This window comes from Myzus persicae, unplaced genomic scaffold, assembly GCF_001856785.1.
Source record: "Myzus persicae strain clone G006 unplaced genomic scaffold, MPER_G0061.0, whole genome shotgun sequence".
Lineage (NCBI taxonomy): Eukaryota > Metazoa > Arthropoda > Insecta > Hemiptera > Aphididae > Myzus > Myzus persicae.
Window position 1 is genome coordinate 33,733 of NW_019101308.1, and position 17,844 is coordinate 51,576.

General features: G+C 25.5%; 1 protein-coding gene across 3 annotated transcripts in view; it reads left to right on the forward strand.

Annotated features, from left to right (window-relative positions):
• The first annotated feature begins 5,463 nt into the window (after positions 1 to 5,463).
• LOC111028601 (regulating synaptic membrane exocytosis protein 1) overlaps positions 5,464 to 17,844 on the forward strand; it is a 192,797-nt gene continuing 180,416 nt past the window's right edge. For 2 of the 3 annotated variants that reach the window (XM_022307316.1, XM_022307318.1), the window contains exon 1: positions 5,464 to 5,611. The gene's annotated coding sequence lies outside the window, so the exon portion shown is untranslated. Of the gene's footprint in view, positions 5,702 to 17,844 lie in introns of all 3 variants that reach the window. The other variant, XM_022307317.1, reaches the window with a different exon arrangement.

A 17,844-nucleotide genomic window follows, 5' to 3' on the forward strand; every position in this document is an offset into this window, starting at 1 on the left:
TGAAAAATTATAATACAAACATTAATTTAGTTGAATATAGGTACAATTAAATTAAAGTTTTTAAAAATCACCTACCTGTTATCCATTTAAACATTAAAAGAGTTCTTAAAAAATGTAAATTGTTATAATACAAGTAGGTAATAATAATAATGCATATCACTGTTTCTTAAAAATTAAAACCATTGGCTTCCAAACTTTATGTGGCGATATTATTTTAGTGGAAATGCGTAATACTCCAGCAGATAGTGTTATTTACCACCATTTTTGAATTGATATTTTTAACAAAATTGAGCAGTGCTCTAACAATGTCTTATAAATCGGGTAACTATCTAATCTTAATTGAATGTGCTGCTAGTTTTGATTTTACATCACAACTTTTTGCTGTCTACTTTTAAGATCTATCTTTAATTGTGAGTTTACCTGGACCTGACTTGTTTACCTGACCTATTGAAATAAAACATTAATAGCACACATCAAGTTTGATTATACCTACTTATCTATTATTATTATTTATATCCGTTAAACATTTCAATTACAGTAATATCTATAATATCTACTACTATTATAATTAATAATTATACTGCAATTATCAGACGATCTGAAATGTGTAGATGATAAAACTATATAATGGCACATCAGAATCTTGGCAATACCTTTATATTCAAGCAAATAGTTGTGAGGATTCTTCGATTACACTCTATTCTAAACTATACCCTGAAGTACCCCTAGGGCGAAATTAGACCTCTAAAACAAGTGAGGTGCTATAATTGTAAATACCTCAAAGATCCGTGGAGGGCTATGCCCCCTATTATAAAAATTACATGATCTCATAAGTTACAAATCTACAATAATTAATTGGAACTCCATTTTGAAGTATTTTCATCTCAAACTTTTTAATAATATGTCTTAAAAACAGACAATTTATAGCTTTTTTTTACTAATTATTTTATATGCAATTATTTGAAGTATATACTATTGTATTTGGCATGTATACGTGGTTACTGGATTTAATCAAACTTGACGTGTGCGATATTTGTTTTATTTCGGTATGTATGCAAAGTTAACGACCACATTGTGAAAAAATTTACACAATGTCAAATTGGAGTAACCATTTTGTGAAATTATTTTTGTATTTCACAAAGGGTAAAAAAGCCGTTTCTACTTTATGAAATATCGACTTCACGATATGGCTACGATACATAATCAATCGATACAGTGGAATATGGGTACACCATAACATATAACATACATAGCACTATTTTTAATAGTAGTCAATTACCTAAATTGTATTAATTATTGGTATTTGAAATGTTTTGTTCATTTGTTATCTTATTGTTTCATTAACTCCTTATATTTTTTCTGTGTCCGTTCATCCGTTAGTTACTAGTATGGCAGAACAAAGTTACAATTTTAAGGTGTAACTACGATTCTATTCAAAGTAAATTTATACTAGTTAGTTTTAAAAAAAATCAAATCATGAGTATTTAATATAGATTTACTGTATGAAATATTACAAAATTGGTACCAAATATAAATGTTACCTAATAATTACTTTTAAAATTGTATTATATTGCATTATACTCGTCATTTATTGCATTGTATAGTTGTATTAAAATGTGCTTAGAAAACCGGGAATTTAGCATACTTGCATAGTGAGCTTTCATAGCTTGTATTTAGGATACATTTACGGATAAGAAACATTTTTGTTTTTGTTTCTTTTTTATTACGATAAAATTTCAATAGTAATTGGTCCTGGAAAAATTGATGGATGTTTTGATGTTACAATGGTATGTGTATTTTTTTGTGTACCAGTGTAAACATGATTCATAGTAAAAAATGATTTGATCTCCAACTTTGAGGTTTCTGATAGCAAATTGGTTCTAATTAATACATTTGGGTTTCTAAATTAAAAACTACCAGTACTTTTCAAAATAATCGAGGAAAAAAAATAAGGGAAAACAGGAATTTCCATATAAAACTAGTTTCATCAAATGTTTGTATTAGAAATTCCTATTAATATTGACATAAATCTAAAAAATCGTTTTTTTTCTTTAAATGTCGATAAAAAATGTCTCGTTCTTAAAATGATGACGTTGTTACATAATGTTTTTTGGGGGAGATTACCGAATTGTTGTTGTTATGAAATATTCCCATTTTAAATTTGGCTATCTAGAACAGAACGGATCAGCTGGATACTGTTTGAATACCACCTACACGACAATGTACCGAAATTGCCTATACACTGCGCCTACACAAATGAATATTATGGTATCAAGAATAACAACAATGTTGTTTTAAAAACTTAAAACCTCAATGCTTAAACCATAGTTTGGGTTTATGAGTGAGTTGAATACTATATAGTTTTCTTTTTAAAGAATTTTTTTTCCCCTAATAAGTAATAAAAGTAATAAAGTAATAAGTAATAACTTAATGGTGTTTAGGGTATTTTACATAGTAACTGGCATGCTTCGTATTGATATTAGAAACGTTGAATTACTTTAAGGAAATAAATAATAATAGTCGGAAGACAAGAATAAACTGAATGCATTTTGCTGGCAAGTGAAAAGATTCGTAAATATTTGTTTTTTTGGACGTTAACATAATTTAATATTTATCACACATTTGAGAGTTGAAACTTACCTGCAGTGACAATATAATTTGATGAAAATGATGCTGTCATGATACCCAAATCAACTGCTTATCTCCCGTAATCTAATATCAAGTAAAAAATATTATGTACTATTTCATTAAACGACGTCTTCGATATGTTATACTTAATTATGTCACATATTATATATAAATTATGTGAAATAAATGTGTTGGTTTTCAATGATTATCAGTTTTTTTTTAAAATTAATTATTTTTATGTCTGTGACCATTCGATACCTACATTACAGGCATACGGTAAAGTGGGCATCTACCCTCACAAAAAAAATGTGTTATTCAATAAATTATTTGTGTGAGTTCTTTGATAGATTATTTCGATCTGAGTAATTCAATATGTTACATAATTTATATTATTATGTATACATATATTTATTATATATTAATATTAATATTATAATTTATATCTTAATTTATATAAAATATTTATGTTACTATTTTTAAGTTTTAAAAATAATATGATAGAATTTATATATTATTTTATACTTATTCTTATATTTTATGTAATGAAAAATAATTACGTTTTTAACAATACGTAATTTCAAAAATAATTATCAAAAACTGTTTACAGTATATATTTGAATGATTATTGAAACTTATTTACGTTGATTGATGAGCAGGGTATGAAAAATTAGGTTTACTTTGTGACAATTAAAACTGATTTATAATAAATAATGATATTTATATTGCATATGTTAATACATTTTACTTAATTGAATTGGTTAGATTAGCAATATTAGACATTGTTATTTATTTGAGTATTTAAATTTAAATATTTTGACTGTCCATAGTTTTATTATAGAATATTAAAAATGTTTATATATTCCTATTTGATTTATCGCTACAGAATTTTTTTTAACTTAACTAAATTTTTTAGAGTGAAATTCATAAAAAATAGCAATTATAAAAAATATTATATTTTAATAAAATGGAAGGAATGAGTGAGACATTGATGTGGGTATTTTATGTTCTAACGATACTCGGAGAAGCCAAGTTAGTTATTAATGTAAAAAGTATTTTGTGGATTCAAATTTGTTTTTAAATAAATAAAAATTATTTTAAAACATAAAACAAAAAAAAAACTGTTATTTGTAGAGTTTTACTAGTAAATACTCGGCCTTAAATTAATATTTTTATTTGTTAACTAGATAAGGACCAATAGCGTGGTATGAACCCTTATAAAACTTAAATTTGAAATACATAACTTATAAACTATAGTAAAATGAGATCAACTTACAACTGTTTTTTTTAGCTTGATGATTTATTATCGCTTTAAAATGTAATAGAACATTTCAAACTTACAAAAATAGTGGTTTACCCAGTATAGCAATGTGTAAAATATAATGTCTAGAGTTTGTATCTTAGAAATGTTCTTTTTTCAGACAAGAACTTTTTTTATGTTGCTAAATTAGTTTTTATTTATTCTGAAAATGAATCTTGGCTTCATAAAACTTTGTTTTTATTAATTACGAATATGTTTAAATATTTATGAATAAAATATTTTTAGTTATCTTACATTAAGCCAGAAATAATAACAATACTAAACACATATCTATGAAAAATGTAATTAATTGATTTTTAGTTTATTTTATACATTTTCTAGACTAAATTAAGCTGAGATGTTTGTTAAAACAATACTATCTTATGACAAGTTTTAGTTTCTTAGTCAGATTTCTTGATTCATAAACTTTTATAAGTTTTAAGATATATTTTGAATTGAAATAATGTATTTAAAAATAATTGTACTTTTAATGAAAACATTGAAAACCCGTTTGTCTTATAATTCTTTTAATTTTCCAGCTTTAGTCGTAATGTTTATGACTTTTAATATTTAATAACTAATATTTCACTTTTTTGGACACGTTCAGATGATTTAGTTGTGTACTATAACTTAAAATTATTTTGGTAGGGGTATCTTAAAATTTTTATTTTATTTATTTTTATTTCTCCAAGAAGGGCCGCATTGCAGGATAATATTATGTTTATATTGTGTTCACGAACACAATTGTGGATTCAATTATAAATTAGGTTTAAAGAAAAATGTTCTAAAATCTTGAGTATTTCTACACAAATGTATACCTACAATTATTTAAGGACTTCTTAATTTGAAAAACTACTATTTAATTTGCTTATAAAATACATTATAATGTTCGAAATCCGATTCAAAATATGTATTGGTAATCCCGCTAGGATTTATTAGGTTAATGTGGTCTTTAATCGTGTTTGCATTTTTACATCATTTTAGCATGTGTTTATAAATATAAATTATTTAGAAATAAATACATTGCTGCCGTTATCATCACATAACTTATCGATAAAATCATTACCTATTCAATTCTCAAATTAATTTAATTAAAACCAAAATGCGTTTATCTGATTTCGTTAGCCAGATAAATAGCGGCATTAATTTTAAAACGACGTATTATTATTATGCTTTTCGACAACAGCGACAATGACGATAATAACCACAATGTCAATATGTGTATAATGATACTAAAAAATATTAAAGATACAAAGTAAAAAAATCCAAAGCCACCGGACGTCCATCGAAAGCTGGGCATGTGGACGTTGGTGAGTGGGCGATGTGCCCGTAATAAAGCAATTATGTACATATAATAATAATAATGAATGAGGATTTAACGACGAGAACAAAGGACGGAGCACACGGGGTCGACGGCGGAGCTCTCTCTGCCGGCGTTATCCGCTTGTCGCTGTTGCCGCCGCCGCCGCCGCCGCCGCCGCCGACGACGAATGGCTGTGGCGTCGGCTTTTGGAACGCGCGCGATAGTAGTAGTCGCGCACCGGCCGAGTAACCGACGACGAACCCCGCGATCCCGTTCCACCCCAACATCTTCCGTCCTCTGACCCGCAACAAGTGTTCACCGACATAAAACGCGTACACGCATTGGCGATCCCGCAGTGGTCACGCAGGCCGAGTTGTTTCACCGTAAGTCCCGGACAGTGTTCATCAGTTATAGATTTCCGGATTTTGTCTAAATAATACAATAAAGTATAATGTGTCACTATAATGCGTATGGTATGTAATATTATCGCCCTTTGGGAAAACTATCCGCGGAAAATCGAATCGAAATCTAATAATATTAATGGATAATGTCTGTCGTCGAGTAGATTAGGTACCTATTATATTATAATATAGGCCTCAGCGGCAGAGGTTAAATAATCACATTTAAACGAATTATATCTGCAGTGTGACGAACTAGGAAACATAGTGATATTATTGTGACTTGTTATTTTTTCCTAATATTAAAAACCGTGAGTTTAAATTGAACATTTTATAATAATTTTAGTTCGTATAGATTTAGGTACATATAATATATATCCAATATTTTTTTGTTACCATATTCGATTGTTTAAAGTTATATTATGACAAATTTCGATACACTCATAAATAAAATAACTCGTCGTATTTCGTTGAACCGGGAAAACGTGTATGATATACTCATATACATTTTGTGTATAGTTAAGTTACTTTATCTTCGGTAATTATTCCTTTTTTTTAGCTTTCAAATAATTATAATATTTTAGTTTTAGCTGGGTCTCAATGCAGTTGGTATCAAAATGTATTATGTACATAACAATTATGGTAACATATAATAGTTAATTATGTGTAAAATATATAAATAAATACAGCAACATAATTTTTAATTTACATTTAATAAGCTAGATTTTTCAAAGAAATCACATCATGTTTTTCAAGATATAATTAAAATACTAATTAAATGTATTACACTTTACTATGTACTTCAAAGAGGGCATATCTTAAATAGATAAATATTAATAATGTGTTGTATGAATGTGTCCATCATGAAAATCAAAAGCTGTATTTTCTAGCGCACAGTAAATATATTTAAAAATGTAAACACATTTATTTCTAAAAATCACAGTCAAAGTGAAAATATAATATGATGATATAATACATTTTAAATTAAAAATAAAGTTTTGAATATAAATAGGTATTTAACTTAATATTTTTTTAATATTTGTACAATAAATAGTACAAGAAATAATGCTTTATGCCAAAAGCGTAAATGTATGTTTAAATGTGTAACATTTTTTAAGTCGGTAATTGAAAATATTTAAATTTTTTCTATAGAATTTTTATGAATTTAAATAAATATTAAATATTTATAAAATTGGTAAAGATGTAACGAAATATACCATAATTTTGTATTTTTGAACAATGTCGAAAATAAAAATCACGAACTTGACTTAAACTTAATATTTTGTTTTCATAATATTCTGTGTAGGTAGTATAATAGTATATGGAAATGTGTAGTATGTATTATGTATGAGTGTAGTCATATAAAGGATATTTGTTTAAGTATGATTAATTAACTCAAATTTTAGTTATAAAGTACTCAATTACAGTTTTTACGAACTATAGGTACCTACATACTAAATGAACGAATAATAATTTGAAGTTTTAAGTGATTATTTAAACTTAGAATTATAAAATGTTCATTACATTTTTCGTTTATTCTTCAAACAATATATTAATAAAAATAGTATTTTTTTTGAGGATTATTTAAAATATAATCCCAAACAAATTTAAGAAATTTGGTGTAAAGTTTAAAAGTTAGAGAATGTATTAATTTGAAGTAGGATTACCGATTTAAATTATGAAATTTTAAAAGTACTATACAATCGAAAACACTCAATATTCATTATTTTTCATTATAAATAAATTATGATCACGGCTAAAGATGCTACTAATAGTTGGCATTTAGAAGTTTTACGGAATATTAGGACCATTGGAATGAAATAAACTACATACAAAACTAGTTACTTATTGTTTTTAAAGGGTTGGATTAGATTCTCTTACACATTTAACTCAAATCGTTAATTACAAAGTTATTATGAATTAAAATTTAAAACTAACTTAACTTTAACCTTATAACTAGGCTTGACTGGCTTTGAGCTCAATCTACGAATCCAGGATCAAATTATTATTGTAAGTACATTTTTTTGGGTCGCAACTGGTAAATGATTAAAAAGTTCATACTCAAAATGAGTTAAAACATTTTGTTTGAAATGTAATGCATTTTTTATATTTTCTAAACATTAAATATTAACGATACATGGCATTAAAAAATGACTTTTTCGAATGAGAATCACCTTTTTTACTTAAGATATATTATATAACATATATATACCTTTTAGATGTTAATGTATCTAAATAAAAATTCTAATGGGTAGGTAGTTTCTAAAGTAATGGATATGCTTGTACACAAAACATAAAAGATATTTTATAATTTTTATTTGTTCATAGTTATGAAAAAAGTTAGATGAGAGATTCTATAAAACCGAAAGGGTAAAGATTTTTGAAAATATACAAATTATTGTAGTTAATTTTTTATTAATCTATTAGCACTTTACAGTTTGTAGTAATGATTCTGAATAGTAAATATTAAGAACCCGATTAAACAAAATATATGAAATTTAATTGTATTATATTTCAATTATATTATGTATAACCACAGCCGCAGGTTCCCGGGCTAGTATCATTATAATTTATAGGATATTGATTATTGACTATATAATATACATATTTATCTTTACCTAGTTAATAATTTAATAAGTTGGAAACTAATCGTTTGAATTTTGATTTAGATACATCAGCATTTTCAACAAAATTATTTGCTAAATAATTTTAATTAAAAATTATGGTTTTCGTCTGAAAACAGAAATTTGTATCGCTTTAGAACACTACTTGGTACAACAAACTCAAATTATCAAAAATATGGTTAAAATCAGATTTTGAATAACTGCATTATTAAAGAAAAAATGGGTGAGCATGCTCGCTGATTCACCTCATGTAATGGAATTAAACAGGTTCACAGGGACACTGACTGTTTATTGATTAATATTGAATATTACATTTTTTTTCCGGGGTGGAACTGTGGTGGAAGGTAGAAGGAATAACGAAATTAGCAAAATGTTTAGTTCTACCTTAACATAACTTAACGTTTAATGATTTAAAAGTTTAAAATTATTGGCTAAAGTGATATTTACAATATTTTATAGTCTGTAATATGAATCAGCAAAATTCTCGTTAGATGCTCAGTTATAGAAATAAGTAATTTTTGTAAACTTTATTATTAGTGAGTTATTACAATATTATGTAAATACGATATTATATTATTTATACAACATGATCAAAATAACAATGTGTATAATTTTGTAGATGATATTATGAAAAGAACTCCATGTGTCACTAATTTTTTACAAGTTCCTTAAAAATTGTGTTTGTGTAAGTACTTGACTTATTGAATTCACAGGAAAATATTCAATTGAAATATTGTAAGGCTTTTTTATGGTTATTTAATATTTTATTAAGTTTTAAAATGAATAATTAATGAACAAATTGTTTTGTTAAGGACTGTAAGTCAAATAACTATTGTTGTTGAAGTCTTTCCGTAAAATAAAAGTACACATTCGCCATTTGGTATAAAGGTAGAATTTACTTTATTCACAATGTTTAAACTTACAAATTATATAACATCATAAGTCTTAAACTGAATTTGAATTGCATAAATGTTTATACGGTAAAAAACTTTTGATAAAATTACAATATAGTACATTTATATATAGGTATACCTGTATAGTATAATATATGAATGACTATTTTAAGTTCCTAAAATTTAGCTACTCACAATTTAATAGACGCTCGTCATTATTCTCACCATATATATGTATAAAAAAATAGGTAAGAATAGTTAGACTTAAAATATTAAAATAAATAAAAGAATTATTTAAAATTATTCAAATATCTCGTACAATTATTTAAGCAAATGTTTTATAGAATAATTAGAAGTTAAAAGGTTGAATTAAGAGGATATCACATCGAAATTTATTTTTTTGTCTCCATCTTACAAGTGCGTTACATAACAAATTTTACTCTCAGCATATCACGTTTAGCTTTGTTAGTTTAAAAATTAGAATGAATTGACCTCTTATAAAATGTAAAGGTTAGATTATTATCTAAGGCATCTCATGGGCTTTTTGTTATATTTTACTTTTAAAGCGAGTTATGAGTATTTAAAGATGTACAAGCACTTCCTCTTAAAATGTATGGAAAAATTGATTATTTTGGACTTAACTCTATTGTTAATTTATTTTCCATCACCTGTGCTGTATGAAATTTGAATAAATGATTTAAATATGTTATGTTAGAAAAATTTGAATAATTTGAATATTAGAAAACATTTATTTTTTAATTTAAATACGACATTATTTTTATATTACCTCTTTATTAAATAGTTTATAGATTAGAGCTATACATAATTTAATATTTACATTTTAAAAATAGGTACAAAATTACTCTTATTATAGCCACATATATTTAATATATTAATTGAAATATGAACTCATAAATTAATTTTAAGAACAATTTAAATTTTAAAAAAATTCATAAACTAGAAAATAAATACCTTTTATAATACAATATGGTTAGTCAAACAGTTTCTTTTTTCAAAGTTTTGATTTGTCATTGGTTTCAAAAATCATTAACAACAACATACACAATAGAAACAGATTATTGTTCACTAACTTGAGTAAAATCCAAGACTTTTGAGTTAAGAAATCTCAAATATTTTTTTTTTTGGTTCATTAGGTACAAACTTAAGTTAACTTATTCATAATTACATAGTACAAATTAATAACTCTCATATTTAATACATGCAATAGAGAATTTAAGAATTTTCTATTCCAGAACTTTCTTAACCATAATCTACGTAGATTAAATCATTTGGTTTGTTAAGAAAGATAAAAATGACTTCAGATCGTTTAAGCGGAGAATTTATCGTACTCATTGTTAAATGTTAATTAAAAAAATATTATAAAAAAAAGATCGCATCCAAATGAAAAATTACTTTTTGGCTAAAAAAAAAATGATCACCATGCTTATAATAATTTCTGTGTCGTTCCATGTATTTATCCTGTTTATCTTTTCATACTTTACATTCATTCTTGCCATTAATAGGAAAGTTGACTAAAGAAGAATCGATCATGCTTTTTTTTATTACTTCAAGGAAATCCAAAGACTAAGATGTCCAAGGATTAATGTCACTGTTAAAATAATTATACGTTATTCTTTTCAGTAAAATAAAAAAAAGAGGGATTGGGGAATGAACGAAGGAACATAAAAACCACACAATTTAATACAAATAAAAACAGTAGACAATTAGTCTAAATTAATCAAACATGAATGATTGTTTTTTTTTTTTTAGTAATTTGCAGTTGACTAGAAAATTAATTCGAAAACATAATGAGTAACGTGTTTATATTTATAGAAATTGTAATAAATATAATACACTTTTTAAGTATATTTTTTTTGCATATTTGTGAATTAATTAAATTATGATTAATGCACAAGCTTAATAATGGAAAACTAAAATATTTTTTCAATAAAAAAACAAAATGGCTCATAAATGTCATGTTTTTCTGAAACAAATTGTATTTACCATAAAAATATACAGGGTGTATTGGGAAGATTTGATAAATTAAATTAAATTGAAAATTGAAAATTGTCAGATATTGCTGATACACTTTGTACGAGGTTTTAATAAATACTATATAACAGTTAAAGTAATTAAAAGCACAAACATTTTATTTGACTATAAAATGTATGTTAGTTTAAATTAATAACTCCATCATATTTATATATATAATATATCATATACATATAATATTATCCAATTTATGGTATAAAATATCAGACATAAAGTTTGAATGACTCGGAAAATTGATTTCATGAGCGTATGATGTTTAAATTTTGTTAGACTATACATATCATTTATTTTATGAATTAGAATAATAATACTAATTGCATTATTTATTCAATTATATATTTTAATTAGACTTTTCATTCCGAGTATAACTATTGAAAATAACATAATTTCATGAACTCGTAATTTTTTTAACTTATAAATTTTATTATTTTACTTTAACATTATTTTTGGATTACATTTCATAACAACTTATTTATTCATAATTATTTATTTTTAAAATTGTTTATTCAATTTGTTTGAGTACCTAAGTATTAGGTGTATGAATTTGATACAAACTGATGAGCGTTCGTAGGTTTTTTTTTGATTAAACTCATTGAAAACATTGAAAACATCCAATAAAGACCAAAGTCAATTTAATTCTGCTCAGAATTGTTTCCTAATACAATAAAATGTATTATGTATTGCTTTCAAATTAAAAAATAATGATACAACACTGTCTTGCTTCGAGATTTTGAGTTTGTGCTTTCTAACACTCCGTCATTGCATAATTTTTAATGTATAGTTTATAATAAGTCTGTATAGATTATACTGAAAAAGTTTTTTTTATCCAAATATTATAGAACTGTAACAAAAAAGTTTATTTTTTTAGTTAATAATAAGTGTATGTTTAATTTATGAATTATTATTTTTTCTCTAAAAAAATAGCAACTTAAAAAAAGGTTTTATTCATAGCAGTACGCATAAATGATTTATTTTAGACCCTTAGGCCTTAATACAACAATACATTACCTACTTATTATTAGGACTAGGATTTCATGGAAGCTAAAATCATAATTAATTACAGTGATTTACTACAATAAGTACTGAACTAAAAATACCTAAAACTGCACGTATCTAAAGGTTAAATTACTAAAAAGTACATCACGATTTTTTTTAATTAAGATACCTGTATTTTTTTCTAAAAATAACATTTTTATGGAATTGTTTTAGGCATTGTGGTAACTCGTAAGACCTTCTTACTAGCTGAATAAAAATTCTCTTGCCATTTGCTAAAATGTTTTACTATTATTCGGGTTTTCAGATTTAAATTATTAATTTACAGTATTGTTCAATTAAGCTATTACAATTAATTTTATATTTGTACCTTCGTCACTTAAGTATCCGGTCAAGAATAAAATGTTTGTGAATTATTATTGTACAAATCTGTATATTGTGAAAAATAAAAATTTGGTATAAATCGGAACACATGTAATTTAGATCCTAGAGTATTTTAAGTACAAAAACAGATGATATCAAAATTAGTAAGGTTGTCAAAATACTGGACAACATCATGAAGATTGATTAAATCATGTAATTAATCGTACAAAATATATTAAGCGTTGTGTATTTTTCATTATTTTTAAATATTATACTTAACAATATATTTTTAATTTTATATTCTGGAAAAAAAATTATAGGACAAATGAATAATTTATAGTATCTACCTAATATAAATATATTATAAAAATATCCTCAGAAATAGAAGATCCCACTTGGAATAGTTTTTCATAAATAATGAGTTATCATTGAAAACTGGCTTTCAGTAAAGTAGGTATTCTAATTATTCTATTTAAAGAGTACAATTTAGTAGGTACCACCAGTTAGGTTATTGTTTTAGATAAGCAACATACGCATCTGAGATATAGTACCTATACATAAGTTTATTATTATATTATGATTATACCTATATTAGAATTTGGTAATAATCTTAATGAATAATTTTGATAATTTTAACTATTTTTAATTCATAAGTATAGCTACTTAGAATACGACAATAACAGACAGGACACAAAGTTATTAACAAATTTATAAAATATAATTAGGATAAGGTTTTTCAGATATTTTATAAATTGTTTATTTAAAAAGAAAGTGCAATGTCAAAATATTATAAAAACTAATGGTATGCTTGAAAAATGTGGTGGTTATTTTCTAGACATTAGACCTTCTTTCTGCAGCTTGTGACAATTGTTCTAACATATTATTTTATTAATTAATATAATGTATTATCAACTAAATATTGTATTAATGATTTATTCACATAATTTTACTTTATCCGATAAAACTATTATATTAAATTACTCCAGAATATATTCTGATATTTGTAGGTACTCGTATTCCCAAGATAATCATTTAAATTGATATTCACCTAAAACTCAGCCACTCGATACAGTACACACATCGATCGACATATATATATATAGTCACAGTCTATATGTATACTAATGTGGTTAAGGAGGTAGTTTTTATATTGTTAGTTGTTGCGGGTGTGAGAACCCTGTCAACTTGTTGCTGGGGGCAAAAGCGATTTAAAAATTTCCTTATCACACATTTTTGTAAAGGAGGGTTATTGAAAAAAGGATTTCACTCGTTTAAGAGCATTTTACTTTATAATAGTATCGTAAAAACCATCGACGCATAACAATAAAATTATTGCACGAAAAGAACGCGATGGCGAATTTTAATTAAGATACTGGAATTTCAAGGATAGGAATTTCCTTCATATAACCTATATATTCTATTGTCAAGTTTTTCGCATCATGAATAAAATGTCAAACCTTTTATTTTTCACCGTACAAGTGAGTTTCAAAGTAATGTATATGTATATCGTAGGTAAATATGATAATGAATAACAATTATAAACTTCTTATTTATAATTGCTGTAAGAGATGATCAATTTTTATCGTATTTTGAGTTAGTAAAAGTGAAAATAAATAAATAAGATATCGGTTATGGAGAACTTTTTATCAACGAACTAAATTTGATACACTTGTCGAACACGTAATTAAACTTTAACCTACCTTAATTTAAAGTTTGAACTAACAACTTCTTCCCAAACAATTATATTTAATAAAACAAAATTATTAAGTGGTATTGAATTATTAAATTTGTTGCAATATTAATATTATATTATACACTAAGGAAAATTAATATTAAATTATATGATTGATTTATTATCTTTAAAATATTGTATACAATATGATATTTATACATTCATGATGTTTTGAACAATGAATATTTTTTTACGCTTTACTAGTTTTTTTTGTTTCGAATATTATAAAAATACAATTGTTTATGAAATTGATTTTCATTCAATTATATGGTTCATATCTTCTCTGGCTTTTGTTTTTTATCTAATATTATATACGATTTAATGCAGATTTAATAATATAATAATAATATATACATTAGTTTTAACTCATACATTTTGAGTATTTTGTTAACAAAAATCCAACTACGTAAATACTAAAACATATTTTCTTTTCTTACTATGACTTAATTAAGGTTTATAGACTATTTTGTTCTAAAAAAATGAATTGTATCATACACTGCTGTTTTAAATAAACCTGACAGTTAAATTGTAAAAACACCTAATTTTTTTCCATTTTCGTCTCAAAACAATGTAGTTGTTACCTAATACATTTATAATATATTATTATTATGATTTGAAAAAAGTAAAAAACAAATACCTTAAACGGGGGACAAAATATATTTATGTATATTTTTTTGACAATTTATTACGAAGCGACTGTGGTTAAAATCACTCAACTTTCCCTAAACGAATGGTTGGCATTACTGAAGTCTTGTTTGCGCTTATCAGCGAACCGAGATGAAGGAATGATGAAGCAAAGCAAACACAAAGTCTGTTGCGCCGAGCAGAAAGTGCGGAAAAACAGTTTTGTAATGATCAGAACCCGCGGTGCGCTCGCCGTGTTCTACCTCACTCGTTTTCCTTTTATCCAGCAGACTTATCCCGAAGTGCATGAATAATTTATACCGATCTGATGGACTCCAAAAGTAATAGCTGTTTTTTTTTTTTTTGACATAAATGTATATATATTTTCCATACACCCCGGTCGGAGGTTTTTCGAGAAAGAAAAAGACAGAACGCAGCGACGAAAATTATGTTGACTGTCGTCTCGTCAGTCGTCGTATATATTGATTGTTACCTCTAACTTTGCGATGGGTTCGCACCTGAATTCTATTACGCACCGTTGTTCGTCTGACTTTGAATAATAGTGATACTCAAAATTTAAATCGGTCCTCTATAATATTATTGCAGTGTTTATGTACTCCGACAGCGCACGTGTCAATGCCGTTATAGCGGGTAGGTTAAATATTTCGTATAATTATTACACATGTTGCAATCAGAGATAATATATTATATCAACAGCATGCTTCCGGACACACAATCTCTCCCTCATATTTATTATTTATACGGTAAAACATTAATTGAAATAATCGAATGGCTTACCCATGGTTTTTTTTCTTTAACATTGTTAGCAATAGGCATAAAAAGATTTTACGGCTTTAAAAAATAAAAAATAATTGAATAATAATATGTGATTTTTTTCTATAATCAAAAATGTGCGAGTAAAATGGTTGCGTGATATGCGTCTAAAATGAATGGCCCCTATAAGGTCTTCACTTTGAATCCGCGAGTACCTACAGTGACTGGTAATCTATAAAATAGTTGGATTGTGATTATTGACCATGGAGTTTAAAAAATAAATGATTATAAATTACGTGAAAATCAGAAAGATGAAAATTAAAATCCATTTTCACTAATAATATCGTAATCGTAATAAATAATTAGTCTATGATTTTTATTGTACAATTTAATTACATCATTTCTGAATTCTGGTTTTTTAAAAGTTAAATTTACTATGTATTTTTTAAATTAAATTCGAATTCTTTATTATTTCCCTAGAATTTTTCGTTAGCTCTAATCAAATTCAAAATATATGTCAAGAATTGTTATTTTAATACGATAATGGTATATAATTGAGTTTAGGAGATCCTGGTAGATTAATTGCCTTTTGGTATTTTATCAAAAAGTAATGATGAAATACTATCGAGTTTGATTATTTGAATAACAATTCTGAACGATGCTTGGTAAAAATACTACGTGGGCTTAAGTTCCTCCCATTTATTTAATAATATTCTATATTTTTCCTTTACATTCAAGGAAACCATTGAAAAATCTTAAAATTACATCCATTAAGTTACAAACATTTTTATTTTAATCGATAAATTATTGTGCTAGGTACTTGAAACTTTTGAAAAAATTATCATTCTTACACTTCAGATATTACAATTTTATTTAAAAATCTAAAAAATAAAATAATACTGACTGAATGATGATTCTGAAAAAAATACATTACCAATTGTCATAATATGAAGTTCTTATTGTCTTAAGAATATTTGTTTGTATCGTAATAAGACTTTTGTAGTTTTTTTTAATATTCACCCAATTTCGATGTAAATATAGATCACATATAGACATATAGTGGGTTATCAGCCAGTGTCACCGCCTTCCTACATTTGGTATTATTAAAGAATATTATATTTTTAAAAAATATATTAAAGTTAAACCTATTTAATTGGATTCCATGTAAAAAAAACTAGAGAAGTTGTTCAGCTGTACAGTAGGCGTCACAACTGTACCTCTTCATTGAGTAGGACACTGTAATGATCGTCATATATTTGAATTCAACAATACATCGTTGTATAAGATGAAAAACGATTCTGATGAGCGGGGATGGCATAATTTTAGTTATATTTCTAAGAATATTTTATATTGCTATTGCCTATTAGTAATTAATTTTAATTTTAATAATATCATATTGACATAATTTGAACTTGAAATATCTGTAAAAAATAGGCATATATTTTTTTAATGTTTTTAGGTTAGGTTCTCTAAAGAAAAATTATGAGGAACTTTGAAATTAAATTTTCAAATCTTAGTTGATAAAATTCCAACTTTTATGAATTTTTAACTAAAATATAATTGGCATATCTCCGTGATTTTGTAAAAAATGTAGATTAATAAGTAATAATATTGTAACTATAAGATAAAGGAAAATAAATAGCACAAAAATGGCCGAAATATTTTGAAATTTTTACCATGTTTATAAAATAGAATCTAAAAGTACCTATGCTAGGAATAAATAAATTGTATGATTTGCATAAGTCTAAGGGCCATGGTCAGAACATTTTATGTTTGTCAATCAAATAACTACAATTGATATGTAGGGTTAATATACTTACATGTTTTTATGTAGGTATAATTGTTATTATGTTAATGCCGAATGGTTGGGTGCTCAAATACCGAAAGTAATCTGAAGGTATACAGTCATACAACACCAGTATAAATTGGCGTTTGGATTTCAGAAATAATGATAAATGGTTATTTTATTGCTGATATTATATTATAGCGTTAAATGAAATATGAGAATTCAGTAACATGAAAATAATGATTTAATAGGTTGGATGCAATTTAAAAAAGGTTCTTAATTGTATTGTGTTTTTTATTTGATAAAAATGAACTATGGATTATATGCAAATTTAAAATTTCAAAAGAGAAATGTTGAAATATAAATTGGACTGTTGA